This window comes from Physeter macrocephalus, chromosome 14 (assembly GCF_002837175.3).
Source record: "Physeter macrocephalus isolate SW-GA chromosome 14, ASM283717v5, whole genome shotgun sequence".
NCBI lineage: Eukaryota > Metazoa > Chordata > Mammalia > Artiodactyla > Physeteridae > Physeter > Physeter macrocephalus.
The window spans coordinates 120,128,426-120,145,903 of record NC_041227.1 but is presented as its reverse complement, the minus strand read 5'-3'; the positions used below and the strand labels follow the sequence as shown (position 1 = coordinate 120,145,903).

Genomic DNA, 17,478 nt, shown 5'->3' with positions numbered 1-17,478 from the left:
ATCACATTTCCATATGAAGAACAGCATTATTATGGCACAGCATTATTATGGCAAAGAAATCATAATTTGTTAATGACCAAATACACTTCTTGAAAAATAAACTACTGTTTCCTTTTTGGTTAGTTTTTAATAATTACAAAGTGAAAAATACATTAACAGAATCAATAAATGATGTTCTACCTAACAAATTCCTTTTCTTGGATCCTCAGTAGGTAGTATTTTTCTAGTTATAAATTCTCTTCTGGGCTGTTTAAAAGGCAAATTTAAATAGCACAAAGAAAAAATTCTAAAACACTGAAAGAAGAGGCTAGTATTTTATGTCTGTGCTATGAAACATGCTTGATAAACTGCACCTGTGAGGATTTCCAGTTGTATATGTGTGCACATGGGTGCACAGTGAAATTCACTGCCTGAGAGAATGGGGATGTATAACACGGCTTTTTAAAAAACTAGTAAACAGACACACTAAGATATTTAGGAACTGTGTCCTTAAAGACATATATAGGACATAGGGAGAAACACCTCAGTTTTAGGAACTGGGTAGGCCTAAAAGTGGTGGTAAGAATACCTAAGTAGCAGAGGTGTTGTGAGGATTAAACGAGACTAAACGTTAGGGACTTAGGGTTAGGAATCAGGCTTTCACTCATCACCACAGCCAGGAATGTCTGTCTGCTTTCCTGCCTCCATCCACTCTTAAGGGGGGTCATGTCTCAAAGAGCATGAGTTTTGGAGTCGGTTCAATTCCAGCTAGGAGTCCTGGCTTTGCTTCTTAAAAACTTGTGATCTCAGGCAAGTTAATGTCCCTGAGCCTTATCAGAGATAAGGATACCCACCACATTAATGTGCAGATTCAATCATATGGTTATATTTAGCTCCTACCACAGCAACTGGTAGGATATAGTCAATGCAAACTGTATTGCTACAGCATGTGCTTCTTAAATGTGAATGACCTTACATGCCATAGGTAAATGGGGAATTGGTGTAATATGGAAGTCATTTTGGTTCCTATGCAATTTTTTTTCTAGCATGTTAATATTTTGAAGCAACCAGAGGCAAGCTTTCTCATAGTAACTACATCTTTTTTTTTTTTTTTTTAATTTTTGGCTATGTTGGGTCTTCGTTGCTGCATGCGGGCTTTCTCTAGTTGTGGCGAGCAGGGGCTACTCTTCGTTGCAGTGCACAGGTTTCTCATTGAGGTGGCTTCTGTTGTTGCAGAGCATGGGCTCTAGGCACGCAGGCCTCAGTGGTTGTGGCACATGGGCTCAGTACTTGTGGCTTGCGGGCTGTAGAGCGCAGGCTCAGTAGTTGCAGTGCATGGGCTTAGTTGCTCCACAGCATGTGGGATCTTCCTGGACCAGGGCTCGAACCCATGTCCCCTCCATTGTCAGGCAGATTCTTAATTGGCAGGCAGATTCTTAACCACTGCGCCACCAGGGAAGTCCCAGTAAACTACCTCTTTAATAAGAGAAAACCTTAGCACTCTATGAAGGCCTTAAGGAAAAGCTAGCTGCCTTTTTTTAGCTGCAGAAAGCAACTGATTCAGTGACTTTAAGAATCACTATTATCCTCATGTTGTGCTTTCTAGAGAAGCTGAGGGTACTGATGATGAGTCTGTGAAGACATTTCCCTTTAAACTAGGAGAGATTAGTGAAGAACACTACTCCTTAAATCACGTTTAATTTTGATGAAACTGATCCCTATTAGAAATGAATGTACTCCAGGACTTATAGCTCAAAAGAAGCCCCAGGGCTCAAGGGCAGAATGCAGCCTGCAAATATTCAAGCTAAGGTTTAGTGGGGGCTAATATTTTGCTAATGTTGACATTGGTTTTTTTTTTGTTACTGGTTGGGTTACAAAATTGCATAGGTTTTTTGAGTGGTCTGCCCAACCCAATTTTTTTTCCCAGCAGCCCAGTTTTTTTCAGTGGGCTATTTTGTAGACCATGGAGCTTTTCAGGAACACATAGGTGGTGTTATAGCAGGGACATCTGTATACGTTCCCTTCCCCTCTAATGTTTCTTTCTGAATAAAATCTAAGCAGTACAAAATGTAATAATGAAAACAATGGCTCACATTTATTGTGTACTCTTTCCAAATGAGTCAACCCTCATTTAGTTCTCAACAATCCTGTGAACTAGGGGCTGCTGTTACACCCATTTTATAAATGCGGAAACTGAGATTTATAAATAACAATTTATAATTTGTAAATTATAATTTAATAAATTATAAATTCATAGATTTATAAATAATGAGTAAACTGAGATTAACTTGCCCAAGGTCACACAGCTAGAAAGTAGTAGAGTGAGAATTTAAAAACCTGTGCATTTAACCACACATCTTATTGTTTTGTCTGTCTTTTAGCATACATGGGATTACACTTAAATTGTTTAATTTTACAGGCGCTGCCCTATTTAGACAGGCCATGTAAAGGAAAGCTGTTAGTAATTCACAGCTATTTACATTTCACAAGACTTGTGTTCCATTCCAAGAGATCAGGCTCATCAATTATTTGCATTTGGTAACATGTTAATTATACAAATAATTAGCCTTGAGACTAGACTTGAACATGAAAGTATAATGAATAGTTTTGCTAATTGCTCTTTTCTGTTATGGACAGTCCTTGATCTGAAGTATTAACAGTTCCAATATTCAGCTTGCTAAATTCTCCTAACTTTCACTTCGTGGAAAAGTCCAAATCAAGGATGACAACTAGATTTCCTCTGTCATGCCAACTCTAACCCGTTGATTATGACTACTTCGAGCACTGTGCTGAGAAGCTTTGGAGGGGGCGTGGCATCTGGGCCCCAGGGGCATCGCGTGGCGATAGATGAGTCTGTTCACCACAGGTGAGTGTGAGTTCACAGCCTGTGAGCCAGAGATCTGCCATCTCTGGCCTGAGTGTTGGGAAACATACTTCCGCCTTGGAGGTCATAGCTTCTTACTTCCTGCTCCCTCGGACAATCCTACGAGTAAGCTGTGTTCTGGGCTAGGAATATAAAAATGAACCAGACATGGATTGTCTCCTAATAAGAAAGGCATAAATGGCCATACACAAATTAAAAGGTACTAAGCGCTCTAAAAGCAATAGATAGTGTGACACAAGGGATCAGAGGAGAAAATGGATTGTTTATAGTAACAGGGAGGCTGGGGCAGAGATGGATCAAGTGTCCCCTTTGAGGTGAGCCTTACAGGATAGCTAGAAATGGGTGGGGGCTGAAGTGAGTAAGGCTTAGCGTTTTTTCCCTTTTTTGGGCAGATGATGAATCACCTGCTGTAGAGAAAAGAAGGAAATGTGAAATAGGGGCATGTACAAGGGAAGAATTCAGTGTGCCTGGAATGTAGGAAAATAAAGGAAGGTAAAGTCGGGAAACAAGGGCAGGCCCAGGTTGCGAAGGGCCTGGGAACACCAGATTAGGAATGCTTTAGAACAATATCTCTCAAGGTGTGTCCGCAGGATGTTCATAGTTTTCACGTAACAAAAGGATCCTGTTGTCAACTGTTGGAGAAACACTGGATTAAAAACAGGTTTCTATATCACAGGAGTTTGAGCTTCTAAAATGCTAATGTACACTGTGAATTTCCAAGAGGGACTTGCAGTTTGCAAAAATCAGTGAGCATAGAATGTTTTTCTTGGAGCACCTCATGAGGTTAGTGTTCTACGGGAGCTTTATGCAAGGAAAGATACCCACAGAGTACATATTCAACATTACCTGCTAATTGACCAACTGACTGATCTTCTAGGAACCTGTACTAGTGTTACAGGGATACAGAGAAAATTATTTGCCCCAAAGGAGGCATCAACCCCCTCCCTCCCTCTCTGTTATCCCTTCTGCTTTATTGTTATAAGGATCTGTCTTCAGCCAGGCTCGGTTGTACTACTCTCACTCCTGAGGCTCAGATCCCCTTCCTGATAAAACCTTGCCTTGTTTCAGGGCTCTGATGGTGCCCTGTTTTAAATCTCCTATCTGTCATCCTGGATCCCAGACGTGCTGCCTGCCTTGCCCTCAGCTGCCTGATGTCCCAGCCCGCCTGGACTCTTTCTTAGCCACTGCTCTGACGTCCACATACTTTGAGTGCTTTCGGTCCTCCTGGTAAACCTCGAGATATCCCTTCTCCAGCAGGTCACAGCCCTGGGGTGACTGTGGATCTGGCTTCTGCTACTTGTTCAGAAATGAGGTACCTGTGTGCTACATTCTGGGGAGCTGAGTTCATGTGTGTCTGATAAACATCCTTCTTCTGCCTTTCCTGGCTGTCACAGCTTCCAGGTGAGATTCCATCATTCTGCTTGGGAGGGATGAGCAAGCAACCTCTAAATTTATCATTTAATTATTCCCTGTGGAAGAGCAAAATTCTAGCAGTGACACATTAGAGCTGCAATCCGGAGAGGCTTGAGTCAATTGGGCAAAACTAGGTGGGATCACCCAACAATCTAGAAGGGGCAGTGAAATCTCTAAGTGTTTAGAGCTCATCCGGCTCTTCTGGGTGTTGAACAAGAAGCCAACGGGGGTGAGATAAATGAGGCTGGGTGAGTGGGCAAAACCTTGGCAGATAAACTTTGCTGAGAATAAGGGCATGACAGGGAGGAAAAGTACAAACTATAGAAGGTGAGATGCTGCCCACTACAAACCAGCTGTTGTGACCCAGAAAAAGGACTTGGGGTTCATTGCAAGAGTGTGCAGCAAAGACTCTGGCCCCCAAAGTCCTAGCAGTTTTGCAAAATTATTAGGAAGAATGAGGAACAAAAACACCCAGAAAACATTACCTTTGGGAATGTATAGCTCCGGTTGATGCCTTGTAAGAAAGAAATAATGGCGGTGACAAGGCATTTGAAGTGATCCAGACTGGACAGGCTTCTGTTTGTGGCCAGGGTGACAGGGGATGTGCTACAGTCTAGAAAATTATGAACATAGACCAAAACCCACTTATTAGAACTAGGAAGTATCCTGAGACAGTCTCAAGATTTCAAGCAAGTAAAACATGGTTACTGAATGTATGGCATTCATTACCCCCTCCCCCAAAGAGGTAGCATAGGCTGAAAATAGAAATAGCTTCCAAACTGCTTACATAATGTTGTGGCCGCTGGAATGACTGAGTGAAATCTGATTGTTGTAGATGAAACAGAGAGGCCAATTGTGTCTTCCTAACACACAGCCTTAGCCTCACAGCATCAGTGGAGAAGATCCTGGGTTAGACTTACACATGCCAATCTTACTTAAAAAAAAAAAAAAAAAAAAAGTTGCCTACATGAAGGTGGATATTGTCATATCAGATGCCTACCTTATATCGGGCACCAGCTAGGCACTTTATGTACATGATCTTTAATCCTTACAATAATGCAAGAGGTAATAATTATCCCTATTTCATAGATAAGAAATTGCTCCGATAGGTTCAATAACTATTCAAGGTCACACAGCCAGTAAAATGGAGGAGCTGGAACACTCTTAATACTGCCTCTCATCTCATCCATTTCTTATGTTTTCCTGTCCTTCATGCCTAACGTTAGTCTAAGACTACCAGCCAACAATCCCCCCAAATGATGCTTTTGTCCTTCGCTCATTACTAAATAAAATGACCTCAGTCATTATAGGATCAGCACATTTGTTCATATTCTTCAAAAGTTCAAAGTACCCAGAAGGAAAGAGGGAACAAGTGGGGTGCTGGGGCTGAGACATGAAGGGGAATAAGAGCTGGATAGGGCTCAGGCGTTTCATGTGCTTTGACATGTAGTTCTCACAAAACCCATTTTAATTTCCATTTGGGTGATGAGAAGACTGAGTCTTAGCCAGACTATGTAAAAGACCTAAGAGCCATGGTGCATAGTCATTGGGTTCATTATGTGAAACCAAATGTGTCTAATGCCAAAGCCGCAGCCCTCCATCTCTGCTTTCCTTCCTATAAGGAGGCAACCTCAGAGGTTCCCTCCATTGCCACAGACCCCAGGGGGGGGCTCTCTGCTCTACACTTGCTACATCATTGCTGGTTCTGTGCATACAGAAATTCCGGTTGTCTATTGAATGGATTTTCATCAGTCCCACCCTTTACCTTGTCAACGTTTTTCCTAGTCGGCTACAGTGCTTGTTTTTAACAAGACAGATGGTTCTTCTGATTCTCTAACGCAGGGTTTCTCAGCCTCGGCATACTGGCACTGTGGGCAGGATACTTCTTTGGTGTTGGGGGCTGTCCTTTGCCTAAACATCATAGGATGGTTAACAACATCCCTGGTCTCTGCCCCCTGGTTATCAATAACATCCCCCTCCCCCACCACTATGACAACCCCAAATGTCTGCAGACCTTGCCAAATGTCACCTGGGGGGGCAAAATCATCCCTGGTTGAAAACCACAGCTATAACTCAAGGGGGCTACATGGTCTCCTTGCCTTTCTACCAGAAACCCAGCAAACCAATTCACTCCTCCCAGGAATGTCAGCCAAGGAGAAGTGGTCCAGTGACACCTCTGGGTGGAGCCTGGCTTTTCTGGTTTGGGGGAGGGAATGCAGCACACAGATTGCTGGCCCTGCACTTACTTGATGCCCCCACAAGATGTGAAAAATGTAAAGCTTTCAACGTGCAGATGGCTCGCGCTGCTTAGTTTCCAGCCGAAAGCATGCTAACATTTTCCTCCCTCTCTGCCTGCAAGCCGGCTAGGAGCAGTGAAGGCATTAACAACAGGGAGCGGTTGCCCTTTCCTGCATCCTTATTGCACGCTATTTTATTCTAAAGAGACAAAGTAGAAAGAATGTAACATATGATTCTGACTACACTTTTTTTTTTTTTTTAACTGTCTGCTTTTCCTAGTGACTAGAGCATAGGAGCTGGTTGCTAAGCAACTGGGAAACTGCAGACTCCTGTACTGGCCATGCTGGTTTCGGAAATGAGCCATAAAAGGAATTCCCCAGTTAGAAGGGATCCCATACCATTGCCTGGTTGCTATGGACACCATATATAAGTGATGGATCCTGGGTTATAGGCCCTGCTTAAGAAAAAATGTTACCCCTGTTTAAGGCTTGAATGGTATAAGAAAGGGATGGAAGCTGTCTTCCTCCACATTGTCCACGTGGGCACGTCCCGGCCTCTTCCCCACGTGCTCCCCCGAAAGAGAGGTCTGAATCTAAGTGGCTGAGACATTCCATCCAATTTCAGCTCTGCTCTTATTTAATATGTTCCAGTCTTTGCTAGCGTTGGAAGGGAGTCTGCGATCTGGAGAACAAATTTTTAAGCAAGAAAAGATGCCTCGGGTGGCAGACAGGCTGTCTGTCTATCATCCACCCCTGTTTGGGGGCCACACAGCGCCCAGATCAAGCACAAGGGCAACTCTCTCTGTTCACAGGTTCTATTGGAATTCTGCAAAATGAGATTAGTGGAGAAAAAGACAATAGCTGTGACTCCAAAATGAAATTGGCATGTCATGCAGAGCAAGGCACACAATGGGCCACTGCAATTCTATCAGAAATTAGAAACAGACTTCAGATAATAGGAGTGAAAAACGTGAGGCAAATTTAAAGACGTGGAGCTTAACATACAAAGATGTGCGGGTTTAACCGGGCTTCATACGCTAAACAGTAGAAGAGATGGGCCTTGTTGTAACCTCACAGGCTATATCTTCACAGACAGGAGACTTGAGACACTAGACTCTAAGCCCAAAGCCTCCCAGATGAGGAGACTGAAGCCCAAACAGCAGCAGCGATTTGCTCAGAGTCATAGAAGACAAACATTTCTGAGTGGGGGTCTGTAAAGGACAACTCTGCATTTTTAATATTGCTGCATAACAAATTACCCCCCAAACTTAGCAGCTGAAAACAACACAAACATTTCACTACTATATATAAAATAACCAATAAGGACCTACTCTATAGCACAGGGAACTACACGCAATATTTTGTACTAACCTGTAAGGGAGAAGAATCTGAAAAAAAATATATATGTATAACTGAATCACTTTGCTGTACCCCTGAAACTAACACAATATTGTAAATCAACTACTTCAATTGAAAAAAAAGTTATCTTACAGGTTCTGTGGTTCAGGAATCCAGGAGCATCTTAGCTGGGTGCCTCAGACTTGGGGTCTCTCACTGGCTACAGTCAAGATATCAGAGGGGCTGCAGTTTCCAGGCTCCACGGGGAGAGGATTACTCACGTGGTGGTTAGCAGACCTCAGGTACTTGCTGGCTGTTGGCTGGAGACTTCAGTTCCTTGTTACATGGGCCTCTCGGTAGGTCAGTTTACAACATGGCAGCCAGCTTCCTTATAGTCAAAGAGCACCCAAGGTGGAAGCCACAGCCTTTTTTAACCTAAGCTTAGAAGTGATGTCCCATCGTTTTGGTCAATTTTATTCATTAGAATTTACTTACAAGGTCCATCCTGTACCAAAAGGGAAGGGAGTCCACGAGGGCATGGAGACCAGTAGGTGGGGACCATCGGCCATTGCAGAGGCTGCTGACCACAATAACCAAGTATGCTTCCAGGATCCAAGGTGGCAGAGGGGAGAGCAAGGGGGCCTAGGAAGGGGCAGCTTAAGGGAGGTGATAGATAAATATGAGGAAAAGAAATATAGTAGCAGAGAAGAGAAAGAGAACCTGGTAGAGTGGGAACAGAGAAATGGTGGAGGAAGGGAATCAGGGAGTTGGAATGAAGGACATAAGCTGTAAGAAAAGAGAGAAAATAGTTCCTAGGTTTTGGCACCAAAAACAAAGAAAAGAAGTGAAAATAGGATGGAGGATGAATTGGGAGTGGCAACAGGGGAGGAGAGCTGGGAAGCAAGGAGCAAAGAGCTCAAGCAGACAGTGTAAGAGCCATGCGGGCACAGGGTCTCGTTCTTCAGATCCCCACAGAGCCTTGCACTATCTTGAGCAGGTATTCAAAAAACTCTGTGGCACCAAACATTTACTTCTGAATCCAGTGAGAAATTCTGCTGCTTTATTAACTAACTTCGTGGGAAGTGAGAAAAGACTGGCTCTCTCTCCCCTCAGCCCAGCTCTCGACTCCCTGTTTGACTCTGGGTCAGTGACTTAACCATTCTGGAATGTAGGATCCTTATCAGCAAAATAGACAGGTTGGCTGGATGATCTTTAAAGTTTTTTCTAGCTCTGAAACCTCACAAATTACATATCAAGGCCTAGAATTAGGAGTCAGAGTAGAAAAAGTCCATGGATCTGATACAGATACAGATTGCCACTTAGATCTGATACAAAACTGAGCTGGATTCCATTTTACCAAGATGATAGTCCATCAATATGCCTCTCAAGGGAAGTTCAGCTCCACTCTTTTGTGGCAGCTGTGTGCAATAGAGACTCCATGAGCTTAATTCTCCTCAGCACCAAGATCCCCATCTGATGCTATGTTAGGAACTTGGACTCATCAAAACAGTAGGAAACCAACCAGGGCATGATTGGTTCAGCTGCCAGAGTGCCATTAGGAATAAAGACAGTAGCAGGGGTCACCAGGAACACGAGGGTCCAGGGCCTCCCAGATATGGGAGTTAGGATGCCTGGATTTAATCACTCTTTTCAGTTTTCAGTGTTTGGAGCTGGTACCTATGAATAAAGGACAGCATCCCATACCTCTGTCTGACCCCTGCCCTCTTGGGCAAGTTACAGGTGGTCTGCCTGCCACACCATGGTCCATGAGGTAACCAAGGGATATACAGGCACTTTCAAAAAGCATCTAAGATTAGCCTTTGCTAATCATGGAAATCCACTGATGGTGGAATAAAAACAATCTTGAGAATAAAGGCTGTATATATTTGCTTCTATATCCTCCACCCACTGAAAATGATGGATGGGAGCATTTTGAAAAGGCTTGATATTAATCTATTGGTTGTGACCACGGGTTCCATTTCCTAGTATCTCTGTATAAAGAAAATATTTTGAAGGAAATACTTCACTTTCCTAATAATAAGTCTCTCAAAACCTTTTTTGATTTGCAGAAAATGCATCTAGAAGACACTTACCAATAAAGAAGAGCTGTTGCAGTGACACTCAGGGGCAATGGAGAAGCTACCTCCTCACACGTATTCTGAGAAGCTAAGTGTAGCAGATGTGCTGGTGTCCTGCCCACAGCCATTAACATTTCAGCCACTTACATTTGGCTTGGCTTCCAACTGCCAGCATTTACCATCCAAGAGCTTTCTTGGATTTCGATAGCCCCTCCCCATGTAGAAGGTAGAGCACTAGGATATTATTACCCACCCGCTCCCCAGAAGCAGCCCTCTAACAGTGACTGAGGGAGCCAGTATATAAACACCCCAGGTTCTTCGCCCTCAGGTGGCACAAATCTGAGGTGTGTCTTTCCACTGTTTCCTAGAGATCCCCCGCAGGACTGAGCGTCCCTTGCCTAAGTAGTAACCTGCTCCATGACATACCTTGTGTCGACCTTCCTTCCCTTCCCACTATCAATTCCCTCTCCTACTGGTGTTTCCTGGCATGAACTCCCTAATAAACCATTTGCACTTAAACCCTTATCTCAAGGTCTGCTTCTAGGTGAACCCAAATTTCTGCTAGGGCAATAGGAAGGAACAGAAAAAAAAAAAATAGACTGTTATTTAAAAGAAGGATTTCTGTAAGCGGTGTGCTCCCCTGGTGCATTGAAGAGTTTACCGCTCATTACATTCCTTTACAGAAACGCTATGGGACAGATTAGGTAAGAAGTGCTGCCAGCGAAAGACCGGCCAGAAATGAAGATGAAGCATCTCTGAAATGGTCATGGAGGTTGCTAGGAACATTGACTCGATTTACAGAACTTCTGTTTACTCACGACTTTCCTGGTAGGAGAAAGGCAGGATGCCTGTAGTGACAGCCAACTGCAGCATCCCTAGAGATGCATGTCCACGGAGTCATCCGGAAAAACAAACTGGGGACAAGGGGCTTCAGAGGAGACGGTGCTGGAGCTTGGCGGTACCCACACTGGATTCTCTGGTTTTCCTCCAACAGCATTTGGTCCCGAGGCTGCCCCACGGCAGAGGAATGGGGCCAGGGAGAGCCGAGACACCAAAACTTGAAGGGCAGCTGAATAGGAAGCAGCTTACAGCATGTGGGCTCAATTTTCCTCAAAAAGCTCATAATATAACTGTCAAAAATGGCACTATGAACCCAAATTGTAAGATAATTACATTCAGTCCCAAATTCAATACAATAAACGTTATTTGCTCACAAGCCCTAGCAACCATCTCATAAGAGGGAGAAAAATACTGTACAAAACAAAATGTAAACTCACAAGGCAGTAATAAAACAGGCACACAACTATTCATTTCAAGTCTATTTTGAAAAGCCTTTGATAACACCAGTAATTCCCCATAAAGCTCATATTCTCCTGCCACAATTCCCTTCTGGAGATAGAAAAAGGTTTTGCTGTTCTACAGTCATTCCATTTAAGGAGATAAAGTCCACTTTCTTTCCCAATTTTAAATGTTTTTCATTCTTAAAAAAAAGTTAAATCCCTAACCACCTATATCCAGCTAAGCCTACCACCTAGGCAGGGCTCAGTGGCAGTATCCATGTGACTACTTCTTGTTTTGCATAACAAAATTCATTCAGTGGTCTTAACAAGGTGCTTAAATGGAGTCCAAGAGCCTTGTCCACAAGGTACTGAAACATTCCCCAAAAGGTAGAAAATTTAACCAACCGTCTGCCCATTTCCAAATATTCTGATGCTTCTGAGCATGCAGGCCAGGTGGTCTCCCTTTTTCTCCCTTTTACGTCCTGGCTGACACGAGGGAGGCTGAGCAACTCCTCCGGGCACCACTGGCAGGTGTACCTACAACAGAGGAAGGAAGCGGTAGGGGCTTGAGATACACCTTTGGTTGTAAGAACAGAAACCTACTTAGACAAGTAAGAGGGCTATGGTTATATCATCTCATGGACCCCGAGGAAAAGCTGAGCAATCGGACCTTGGGGAGAGCAGGAGCCAGCAGCGATTTTGGTGGGGGAGTGAAGTGGCAGGGAAAGGACAGGCAGGGCTGTGTGCAGGGACAGAGGCCCCTAGAAGGGACTGGGCATGTGGGTAATTAGTCCCTTTAATACAGGAAGACAGAAAGGAAAAGAAGAACAGAAGGTGGGGAATGAAGTAAAATAATAGGAACCAAAGTGAAAAGGAAGATAAGCATTAACGGAGGAGTGAAGAAATGTCATCAACAAATGTTTCAGCCAGCAGTCAGCAGCTCCCTGGTGCTAAAGGTCAGCCCGTCCCCTTCAATCAATCAACTAAAGCTTAGACTCTGCCTACTATCCGAGCCCTTTCATGGATATGCATGTACCCACAGCTTAAGACTCCCCTAATTTTGTTGTTTGGAGAGACACTTCTTTGGGAAACAACCCCAGTGTTCTCCTTATTTGCTGCAAGTAATAATAAACCCTTCATTCTCCCGGGGCAGGGGTGGGGGGATCAGCTGTCCCTAATGTAGAACCAGCCTGTGTAGTATTGCAAATACAAAGCCCTTCTAATTTCCCCACATTGGTCATTCTGATTTACATGATTTATATTCTGATTTTACGGACTAATTGTAAAGAGAGAAAGTTGTATTCATTGAAAGGATGTGTATGAACTTGATGAAGTCCATGTACTTTTCACGCTTCAGTTTTAAAGCTTTAATAACTTGGCTTATACATACAATAGACATAATCCATAATTGTATTTGGGGCACACTGATGTTTCTTGCTACAGCTGATGTGAACATCAGTTTGCTTCACTAGGTTTATCTTTACATATATGGCATCAATTCTTTGTCCCAAGGTGTATTCCCTAAACTTTAAAAATCATTGCTTCAATTCCACTTCAACTTTATCAGAAATGTTTCCTGAACACCTATGATGTTAAAAGCACTGTGCTAAGCACTTATGTTGTTACAAAGTCGAATAAAACATAGCCCTGTCTTTATGGATCTTGTCATTTGAAAGTGGAGGAAGTGAGTGGAAGGGGAATTAGGCACAATCAGACATATACACCAGTGACTATAAGACAAGACTATGTCTATACTACTCTACCCAGCAAGGCTCTCGTTCAGATTCAGCAGAGAAATCAAAAGCTTTACAGACAAACAAAAGCTAAAAGAATTCAGCACCACCAAACCAGCCTTACAACAAATGCTAAAGGAACTTCTCACGGTCGGGGGGCAGTGAAGGGGAGGCCACAGCTAGAAACAAGAAAATCACAAATGGGAAAGCTCACCAGTAAAGGCAAACATAAAGTAATAGTAGGAAATCACCCACACACAAATATGATATCATAACCAGCAACTGTGAGGAGAGTACAAATGCAGGAAATGGGAATTGCATTTGAAATTAAGAAACCAGCAACTTGGGCTTCCCTGGTGACGTAGTGATTGAGAGTCCGCCTGCCGATGCAGGGGACACGGGTTCGTGCCCCGGTCCGTGAGGAGCCCACATGCCGCGGAGCGGCTGGGCCCGTGAGCCATGGCCGTTGAGCCTGCATGTCCGGAGCCTGTGCTCTGCAACGGGAGAGGCCACAACAGTGAGAGGCCTGCGTACCACAAAAAAAAAAAAAAAAAAAAAAAAAAAAAGAAACCAGCAACTTAAAACAACATTGTATATATACAGACTACTGTATCAAAAACCTCATGGGAAATGCAAACCAAAAAACTACAATAGGTACACAAAAAAGAGAAAGCAACCCAAACACAACACTAAAGATGGTCATCAATCCACAAGAGAACAAAAGAGGAAGGGAAGAATAAAGAGCTACAAAAACCTAAAACAATTAAGAAAATGTCAATAGGAACATATATATTGATAATTACCTAAATGTAAATAAATGCGCCAACCAAAAGACATAGACTGGCTGAATAGATACAAAAACAAGACCCGTATATATGCTATCTACTAGAGACTCACTTCAGACCTAGGGACACATACAGACTGCAAGTGGAAAAAGATATTCCATGCAAATGGAAATCAAAAGAAAGCTGGAGTAGCAATACTTATATCAGAAAAAATAGACTTTAAAGTAAAGACTGTTACAAGAGACATGGAAGGACACTGCATAATGATCAAGGGATCAATCCAAGAAGATATAACAATTGTAAATATATATGCACCCAACATAGGAGCACCTCAATATATAAGCCAAATGCTAACAGCCATAAAAGGGGAAATAATAACACAATAATAGTGAGGGACCTTAACATCCCACTTACACCAATGAACAGATCATCCAGACAGAAAATTATTAAGGAAACACAAGCCTTAAATGACACATGAGACCAGACAGACTTAACTGATATTTATAGGACATTAAATCTGAAAGCAGCAGAATACACTTTCTTCTCAAGTGCACATGGAACATTCTACAGGACAGATCACATCTTGGGCCACAAATCAAGCCTCGGTAAATTTTAAAAGTTGAAATCATATCAAGTATCTTTCTGTTCCGACCACAATCCTATGAGATTAGAAATAAATTATAGGAAAAAAAACTAAAAAACACAAAACATGGAGGCTAAACAATATGTTACTAAACAACCAATGGATCACTGAAGAAATCAAAGAGAAAAAAAAATACCTAGAGACAAATGACAACAAAAACACGATGATCCAAAACCTATGAGATGCAGCAAAAACAGTTCCAAGAGGGAAGTATATAGCAATACAGTCTTACCTCAGGAAACAAGAAAAATCTCAAACAACCTAACTTTACACCTAAAGCAACTAGAGAAAGAAGAACAAAAGAACCCCAAAGTTAGTAGAAGGAAAGAAATCATGAAGATCAGAGCAGAAATAAATGAAATAGAGACGAAGAAAACAATAGCAAAAATCAATGAAACTAAAAGCTGGTTCTTTGAAAAGATAAACAAAATTGATAAACTTATAGCCAGACTCATCAAGAAAAAGAGGGTGAGGGTGATGGCTCAAATCAATAAAATTAGAAATGAAGGGGCTTCCCTGGTGGTGTAGTGGTTAAAAATCCACCTGCCCAGGCAGGGAACAGGGGTTCAATCCTTGGTCCGGGAAGATCCCACATGCTGTGGAGCAACTAAGCCCATGAGCCACAACTACTGAGCCTGTGCTCTAGAGCCTGCAAGCCACAACTACTGAGCCTGTGTGCTACAACTAGTGAAGCCTGTGTGCCTAGGGCCTGTGCTCTACAACAAGAGAATCCACCACAAGGAGAAGCCCACACACTACAACAAAGAGTAGCCCCCCCACTTGCTGCAACTAGTAAAAGCCCGTGCGCAACAGTGAAGACCCAATGCAGCCAAAAAAAGAAAAGAAAAACACATTTACAAATGAAAAAGAAGTTACAATGGACACCACAGAAATACAAAGGATCATAAGAGACTAGTATAAGCACTATATGCCAATAAAGTGGATAACCTAGAAGAAATGGACAAATTCTTAGAAAGGTACAACATTCCAAGACTGAGCCAGGAATAGAAAATAGAAACAGACCAATCACAAGTACTGAAATTGAAACTGTTATTTAAAAACTTCCAACAAACAAAAGTCCAGTACCAGATGACTTCACAGGTGAATTCTATCAAACATTTAGAGAAGAGTTAACACCTATTCTTCTGAAACTCTTCCAAAAGAATTGCAGAGGAAGGAACACTCCCAAGCTCATTTTATGAGGCCACTATCACCCTGATACCAAAACCAGACAAAGATACCACAAAAAAATAAAATTACAGGCCAATATCACTGATGAACACAGACGCAAAAAACCTCAGCAAAATACTAGCAAACTGAATCCAACAACACATTAAAAGGATCATGCACTGTGATCAAGTGGGATTTATCCCAGGGATGCAAGGATTCTTCATTATTTGCAAATCAATCAATGTGATACAACACATTAACAAACTGAAGAATAAAAACCATATGATCATCTCAACAGATGCAGAAAAAAACCTTCTGACAAAGTTCAACACCCATTTATGATAAAAAACTATCTGGAAAGTGGGCATAGAGGGAACATACCTCAACATAATAAAGGCATATATGACAAACCCACAGCAAATATCATTCTCAATGGTGAAAAACTGAAAGCATTTCCTCTAAGATCAGAGACAAGACAAGGATGTCCACTCTTGCCACTTTTATTCAACATAATTTTGGAAGTCCTAGCCACAGCTATCAGAGAAGAAAAAGAAATAAAAGGAATCCAAATTGGAAAAGAAGTAAAACTGTCACTGTTTGCAGATGACATGTTCCTATACATAGATAATCCTAAAGATGCCATCAGAAAACTACTAGAGCTTATCAATGAATTTGGTAAAGTTGCAGGATACAAAATTAATACACAGAAATCTCTTGCATTCCTATACACTAACAATGAAAGATCAAAAGGAGAAATTAAGGAAATAATCCCATTTACCACTGCATCAAAAAGAATAAAATACCTAGGAATAAACCTACCTAAGGAGGCAAAAGACCTGTACTCAGAAAACTATAAGATATTGATGAAATAAATCAAAGATGACACAAACAGATGGAGAGATATACCAGTTCTTGCATTGGAAGAACCAATACTATCAAAATGACTATACCACCCAAAGCAATCTACAGATTCAATGCAATTCCTATCAAATTACCAACAGCATTCTCAGAATTAGAACAAAAATTTTTACAATTTGTACGGAAACACAAAAGACCCAAATAGCCAAAGCAATCTTGAGAAAGAAAACCATAGGTGAAGGAATCAGGCGCCCTGACTTCAGAACATACTACAAAGCTACAATCGTCAAACAGTATGGTGCTGGCACAAAAAAAGAAATATAGATCAATGGAACAGGATAGAATGTCCAGAGATAAACCCATGCACCTGTGGTCACCTAATCTATGACAAAGGAGGCAAGAATATACAATGGAGAAAAGACAGTCTCTTCAATAAGTGGTGCTGGGAAAACTGGACAGCTACATGTAAAAGAATGAAATGAGAACACTCCCTAACACCATACACGAAAATAAACTCAAAATGGATTAAAGACTTAAATGTAAGGCTGAGTACTATAAAACTCTTAGAGGAAAACATAGGCAGAACACTCTCTGACATGAATCGCAGCAAGATCTTTTTTGATCCACCTCCTAGAGTAATGAAAATAAAAACAAAAATAAATGGGACCTAATTAAACTCAAAATCTTTTGCATAGCAAAGGAAATCATAAACAAAATGAAAAGACAACCCACAGAATGGGAGAAAATATTTGCAATTGAAGCAACCAACAAGGTATTAATCTCCAAGATATACAAACAGCTCATGCAGCTCAATATCAAAAAAACAAACAACCCAGTCAAAAAAAATGGGCCGAAGATCTAAATAGACATTTCTCCAGAAAAGACATACAGATGGAGCTTCCCTGGTGGTGCAGTGGTTGAGAGTCTGCCTGCCGATGCAGGGGACACGGGTTCGTGCCCTGGTCTGGAAGGATCCCACATGCCGCGGAGCGGCTAGGCCCGTGAGCCATGGACGCTGGGCCTGCGCGTCCGGAGCCTGTGCTCTGCAACGGGAGAGGCCACAGCGGTGGGAGGCCCGCA

The 17,478-nt window shown here is 42.2% G+C and overlaps 1 long non-coding RNA gene across 13 annotated transcripts in view; it reads right to left on the bottom strand.

Moving 5' to 3' along the window:
• Positions 1-247: 247 nt before the first annotated feature.
• Positions 248-17,478, bottom strand: part of LOC112066561 (uncharacterized) — a 67,190-nt gene continuing 49,959 nt past the window's right edge. For 5 of the 13 annotated variants that reach the window (XR_003682753.2, XR_008619101.1, XR_008619102.1 and 2 more), the window contains exons 2-5: positions 11,615-11,746; positions 6,042-10,998; positions 5,064-5,210; positions 248-4,889 (exon numbers count right to left, since the gene is read on the bottom strand). This is a non-coding gene — a long non-coding RNA (uncharacterized lncRNA). The remainder of the gene's footprint in view (positions 4,890-5,063; positions 5,211-6,041; positions 10,999-11,614; positions 11,747-17,478) is intronic. The other 8 variants (XR_003682756.2, XR_003682750.2, XR_003682748.2 and 5 more) reach the window with 8 other exon arrangements.